Here is a 7,514-nt window from a genome sequence, read left to right as displayed (position 1 = left end):
GAGACGGAGAGGTAGAAGAGTTCTCCGGCAGCATGACGGTGCTCCGGAGGTTGGTGATGATCTTGTCTCAGTAGGGCTCCGCCCGAGCTCCGCAGAAACGCGACCTAGAGGAAAAACCGTGGAGGTATGTGGTCGGGCTGCCGTGGAAAAGTCGTCTCAAATCAGCCCTAAAACCTCTGTATATATAGGTGGGAGAGGGGGAGCCTTGCCTTGGGGCTCAAGGAGCCCCAAGGGGGTCGGCCGAGCCAAGGGGGGAAGGTCTCCCCCCCCCATACCGAGTCCTACTTGGTTTGGTGGGTGGAGTCCTTCCCACCTCCTCTTTTTTTTTCTCTTTGATTTTCTTCCTATGGCGCATAGGGCCTTCTTGGGCTGTCCCACCAGCCCACTAAGGGCTAGTGTGCCACCCCCAAGGCCTATGGGCTTCCCCGGGGTGGGTTCCCCCCCCCCCCCCCGGTGAACTCCCGGAACCCATTCATCATTCCCGGTACATTCCCAGTAACTCCGAAAACCTTCCGGTAATCAAATGAGGTCATCCTATATATCATTCTTCGTTTCTGGACCATTCTGGAAACCCTCGTGACGTCCGTGATCTCATCCGGGACTCCGAACAACATTCGGTAACCAACCATATAACTCAAATACGCATAAAACAACATCGAACCTTAAGTGTGCAGACCCTGCGGGTTCGAGAACTATGTAGACATGACCCGAGAGACTCCTCGGTCAATATCCAATAGCGGGACCTGGATGCCCATATTGGATCCTACATATTCTACGAAGATCTTATCGTTTGAACCTCAGTGCCAAGGATTCATATAATCACGTATGTCATTCCCTTTGTCCTTCGGTATGTTACTTGCCCGAGATTCGATCGTCAGTATCCGCATACCTATTTCAATCTCATTTACCGACAAGTCTCTTTACTCGTTCCGTAATACAAGATCCCAAAACTTACACTATGTCACATTGCTTGCAAGGCTTGTGTGTGATGTTGTATTACCGAGTGGGCCCCGAGATACCTCTCCGTCACACGGAGTGACAAATCCCAGTCTCGATCCATACTAACTCAACTAACACCTTCGGAGATACCTGTAGAGCATCTTTATAGTCAACCAGTTACGTTGCGACGTTTGATACACACAAAGTATTCCTCCGGTGTCAGTGAGTTATATGATCTCATGGTCATAGGAACAAATACTTGACACGCAGAAAACAGTAGCAACAAAATGACATGATCAACATGCTACGTCTATTAGTTTGGGTCTAGTCCATCACATGATTCTCCTAATGATGTGATCCCGTTATCAAGTAACAACACTTGCCTATGGCCAGGAATCCTTGGCCATCTTTGATCAACGAGCTAGTCAACTAGAGGCTTACTAGGGACAGTGTTTTGTCTATGTATCCACACAAGTGTTGTGTTTCCAATCAATACAATTATAGCATGGATAATAAACGATTATCATGAACAAAGAAATATAATAATAACTAATTTACTATTGCCTCTAGGGCATATTTCCAACAGTCTCCCACTTGCACTAGAGTCAATAATCTAGTTCACATCACCATGTGATTCCAACGAATCCAACACCCATATAGTTATGGGGTCTGATCACTTCTTGCTCATGAGAGAGGTTTTAGTCAAAGCTTCTGAAATTTTCAGATCCGTGTGTTCTTTACAAATATTTATGTCATCTTACAGATGCTGCTACTATGTGCTATTCGGAAATACTCCAAATATCTACTCTACTATATGAATCTGTTTCACTACTCATAGTTATTCGGATTAGTGTCAAAGCTTACATCGACGTAACCCTTTACGACGAACTCTTTATCCACCTCCATAATCGAGAAAAATTCCTTAGTCCATCATTTACTAAGGATAAATTTTGACCGCTGCTAGTGATTCAATCATGGATCACTCTCTGTACCTCTCAACAGACTTGCTGCAAGGCACACATCAGGTGTGGTACTCAGCATGGCATACTTTAGAGCCTACGGCTAAGGCATGGAAGACGACCTTCGTCTATTCTCTTTATTCTGCCGTGGTCGGGTTTTGAGTCTTACTCAAATTCACACCTTACAACGCAACCAAGAACTCCTTCTTTGCTGATCCATTTTGAACTCCTTCAAAACTTGTCAAGGCATGCATCTTGTTGAAACTTCCATTAAGCGCTTTCGATCTATCTCCATAGATCTTTGATGCTCAACGTTCAAGTAGCTCAATCCAGGTATTCCTTTGAAAACTCCTTTCAAACAACCTTGTATGCTTTACAGAAATTCTACATTACTTCTGATCCACAATATGTCAACCACATATACTTATCAGAAATTCTATGGTGCTCCCACTCACTTCTTTGGAAATACAAGTTTCTCATAAACCTTGTACAAACCCAAAATCCTTGATCATCTCATCAAAGTGTATATTCTAACTCCGAGATGCTTGCACCAGTCCATTTAAGGATCCCTAGAGCTTGCATACTTGCTATATCTTTAGGATCGATAAAACCTCATGGTTGTATCTCATACAATGTTTGCAGATGACGATTTTGTCGATCCTAAAGATACTAACAAGTATGCAAGCTCCAGCGATCCTTCAATGGACTGGTGCAAGCATCTCGGAGTTGGAATATACACTTTGATGAGATGATCAAAGATTTTGGGTTTGTACAAGGTTTATGAGAAACTTGTATTTCCGAAGAAGTGAGTGGGAGCACTATAGAATTTATGATAAGAATATGTGGTTGACATATTGTGGATCAGAAGTAATGTAGAATTTCTGTAAAGCATACAAGGTTGTTTGAAAGGAGTTTTTCAAAGGAATACCTGGATTGCGCTACTTGAACGTTGAGCATCAAAGATCTATTGAGATAGATCAAAAGCGCTTAATGGAAGTTTCAACAAGATGCATGCCTTGACAAGTTTTTGAAGGAGTTCAAAATAGATCAGTAAAGAAGGAGTTCTTAGTTGCGTTGTAAGGTGTGAATTTGAGTAAGACTCAAAACCCGACCATGGAAGAATAAAGAGAATAGACGAAGGTCGTCTTCTATGCCTTAGCCGTAGACTCTAAAGTATGCCATGCTGAGTACCGCACCTGATATGTGCCTTGCAGCAAGTCTGTTAAGAGGTACACATAGTGATCCAGGATTGAATCACTGATCAGCGGTCAAAGTTATCCTTGGTAACTAAATAGACTAAGGAATTTTCTCGATTATGGAGGTGGTTAAAAAGTTCGTCGTAAAGGGTTACGTCGATGCAAGCTTTGACACTAATCCGAATAACTATGAGTAGTAAAACGGATTCGTATAGTAGAGTAGATATTTGGAGTATTTCCGAATAGCACATAGTAGCAGCATCTATAAGATGACATAAAGATTTGTAAAGAACACACGAATCTGAAAGTTTCAGAACCGTTGACTAAAACCTCTCTCACGAGCAAGACGTGATCAGACCCCAAAACTATATGGGTGTTGGATTCGTTGAAATCACATGGTGATGTGAACTAGATTATTGACTCTGGTGCAAGTGGGAGACTGTTGGAAATATTCCCTAGAGGCAATAATAATTAGTTATTATTATATTTCTTTGTTCATGATAATCATTTATTATCCATGCTATAATTGTATTGATTGGAAACACAGTGCATGTGTGGATACATAGACAAAACACTGTCCCTAGTAAGCCTCTAGTTGACTAGCTCGTTGATCAAAGATGGTCAAGGTTTCCTGGTCATAGGCAAGTGTTGTTACTTGATAACGGGATCACATCATTAGGAGAATCATGTGATGGACTAGAACCAAACTAATAGACGTAGCATGTTGATCGTGTCATTTTGTTGCTACTGTTTTCTGCGTGTCAAGTATTTGTTCCTATGACCATGAGATCATATAACTCACTAACACCGGAGGAATGCTTTGTGTGTATCAAATGTCGCAACGTAACTGGGTGACTATAAAGATGCTCTACAGGTATCTCCGAAGGTGTTCGTTGAGTTAGTATGGATCGAGACTAGGATTTGTCACTCCGTGTGACGGAGAGGTATCTCGGGGCCCACTCGGTAATACAACATCACACACAAGCCTTGCAAGCAATGTGACTTAGTGTAAGTTGTGGGATCTTGTATTACGGAACGAGTAAAGAGACTTGCCGGTAAACGAGATTGAAATAGGTATGCGGATACTGACGATCGAATCTCGGGCAAGTAACATACCGAAGAACAAAGGGAATGACATACGGGATTATATGAATCCTTGGCACTGAGGTTCAAACAATAAGATCTTCGTAGAATATGTAGGATCCAATATGGGCATCCAGGTCCTGCTATTGGATATTGGCCCAGGAGTCACTTGGGTCATGTCTACATAGTTCTCCAACCCGCAGGGTCTGCACACTTAAGGTTCGACGTTGTTTTATGCGTATTTGAGTTATATGGTTGGTTACCGAATGTTGTCCGGAGTCCCGGATGAGATCACGGACGTCACGAGGGTTTCCGGAATGGTCCGGAAATGAAGATTGATATATAGGATGACCTCATTTGATTACCGGAAGGTTTTCGGAGTTACCGGGAATGTACCGGGAATGACGAATGGGTTCCGGGTATTCATCGGGGGGGCAGCCCACCCCGGGGAAGCCCATAGGCCTTGGGGGTGGCGCACCAGCCCTTGGTGGGCTGGTGGGACAGCCCAAGAAGGCCCTATGCGCCATAGATAGAAATCAAAGAGAAAAGAAAAAAAAGAGGTGGGAAAGGAGAGAAGGACTCCACCTTCCAATCCTAGTTGGACTAGGATTGGAGGAGGACTCCTCCTCCCTTGGTGGCACAACACTTGGGGTCCTTGAGCCTCAAGGCAAGCCTCCCCTCCCCTCCTCCTATATATATGGAGCTATTAGGGCTGATTTGAGACAACTTTTGCCACGGCAGCCCGACCACATACCTCCACGGTTTTACCTCTAGATCGCGTTTCCGCGGAGCTCGGGCGGAGCCCTGCTGAGATTAGATCACCACCAACCTCCGGAGCGCCGTCACGCTGTCGGAGAACTCATCGACCTCTCCGTCTCTCTTGCTGGATCAAGAAGGCCAAGATCATCGTCGAGCTGTACGTGTGCTGAACGCGGAGGTGCCGTCCGTTCGGCATTAGATCGTGGGACGGTTCGTGGGACGGTTCATGGGGCGGATCGAGGGACGTGAGGACGTTCCACTACATCAACCGCGTTCACTAACGCTTCTGCTGTGCGATCTACAAGGGTACGTAGATCGGAAATCCCCTCTCGTAGATGGACATCACCATGATAGGTCTTCGTGCGCGTAGGAAATTTTTTGTTTCCCATGCGACGTTCCCCAACAATAAGGTGGCTAGCGGGTGTCTGTCTCTCCCACTTTAGTCGAATTGGATTCGATGAAAAGGGTCCTTATGAAGGGTAAGTAACATTGGCATATCAACGTTGTGGCTGTGACGTAGGTAAGAAAAGTTTTTGCGAGAAACCCATAGCAGCCACGTAAAACTTACAACAACAATTAGAGGACGTCTAAATTGTTTTTGAGGGTCTGCTATCTGATGTGATATGGCCAAAAGGATGTGATGATATATATGTGATGTATGAGATTGAACATGTTCTTGTAATAGGATTCACGACTTGCATGTCGATGAGTATGACAGTCGACAGGAGCCATAGGAGTTGTCTTAGTTTATTGTATGAGATGCAACGCCATGTGATTACTTTACTTTATTGCCAACCGTTAGCTATAGTAGTAGAAGTAATAGTTGGCGAGACGACTTCATGAAGACACAATGATAGAGATCATGATGATGGAGATCATGGTGTCATGACGGTGACAATGATGATCATGCCACGCCCCGAAGTTGGAGATCAAAGGTGCAAGATGATAATGGCCATATCATGTCACTATATGATTGATGTGATGTTTATCATGTTTCAATATCTTATTTGCTTGGAACAAAGTAAATAAGATGATCCCTTCACTAAAATTTCAAGAGAAGTGTTCCCCCTAAGTGCGCACCATTGCGAAGGATCTTTGTCTCGAAGCACCACGTGATGATCGGGTGTGATAGATTCTAACGTTCACATACAATGGGTGTAAGCCAGATTGACACACGCAAAACACTTAGGTTGACTTTACGAGCCTAGCATGTACATACATGGCCTCGTAACACGAGAGACCAAAAGGTCGAACATGAGTCATATGGGGATACGGTCAACATGGATATGTTCACCATTGATGACCAGTCCGTCTCACGTGATGATCGGACACGGCCTAGTCGAAGTGGATCATGTGTCGCTTGGATGACTAGAGGGATGTATATGTAAGTGGGAGTTCATTAAATATTTTGATTAAATGAAATTATTTATCATGAACTTAGTCTAAAATTGTCTTTACAATCTATATTGTAGATCCAATGGCCAACGCTCATGTCAACCTCAATTTCAACACGTTCCTAGAGAAAACCAAGCTGAAAGACGGTGGTAGCAACTATGTGGATTGGGCTCGTAATTTAAAGCTCATCCTCATTGCTTCCAAGAAGGCATATGTCCTTGATGCACCGCTAGGTGACCCTCCCGTTCCGGCAGCAGCCCGGGACGTTCTGAACGCCTGACAGTCGCGAAGTGATGACTACTCTATGGTTCAGTGCGACATGCTTTACAATTTAGAACCGGGCTCCAAAAGCGTTTTGAGCATCATGGAGCATATGAGATATTCGAGGAGCTGAAACTGGTTTTCCAAGCTCATGCCCGGGTCGAGAGATATGAGGTCTCCGACAAGTTCTTCAGCTCTAAGATGGAGGAATATAGTTTTGTCAGTGAGCACATACTCAGAATGTCTGGGTTGCACATCCCTCTGTCTCAGCTGGAACTTAATCTTTCGGATGACGCGGTTATTGACAGAATCCTCCAGTCGCTTCCACCTAGCTATAAGAGCTTCATGATGAATTATAACATGCAAGGGATGGAAAACACCATTCCCGAGTTATATTCAATGCTGAGATCAGCGGAGGTGGAAATCAAGAAGGAACATCAAGTGTTGATGGTGAATAAGACCACCTATTTCAAGAAAGGCAAGGGTAAAAAGAACTTCAAAAAGGATGACAAATAAGTTTTCACGCCTGGTAAAATAGTTGCCGGGAAGAAGCACAAGAATGGACCCAAGCCTGAGACTGAGTGCTATTACTGCAAGGGAACCGGTCACTTGAAGCGGAACTGCCCCAAGTACTTAGAGGATAAGAAGGCCGGCAACGCCAAAGGTATATATGATATACATGTTATTGATGTGTACCTTACGAGCGCTCGTAGTAGCTCATCGGTATTTGATATCGGTGCTTTTGCTCACATTTGCAACTCAAAACAGGAACTACGGAATAAGCGGAGACTGGCAAAGAATGAGGTGACGATGCGCGTCGGGAATGGTTCCAAGGTCGATGTGATCACCGTCGGCACGATACCTCGACATCTACCTTCAGGATTAGTTTTAAACCTCAATAGTTGTTATTTAGTACCAGCTT

Source organism: Hordeum vulgare, chromosome 4H, assembly GCF_904849725.1.
Source record: "Hordeum vulgare subsp. vulgare chromosome 4H, MorexV3_pseudomolecules_assembly, whole genome shotgun sequence".
NCBI classification, from domain to species: Eukaryota; Viridiplantae; Streptophyta; class Magnoliopsida; order Poales; family Poaceae; genus Hordeum; species Hordeum vulgare.
This window is presented reverse-complemented; position numbering follows the sequence as displayed.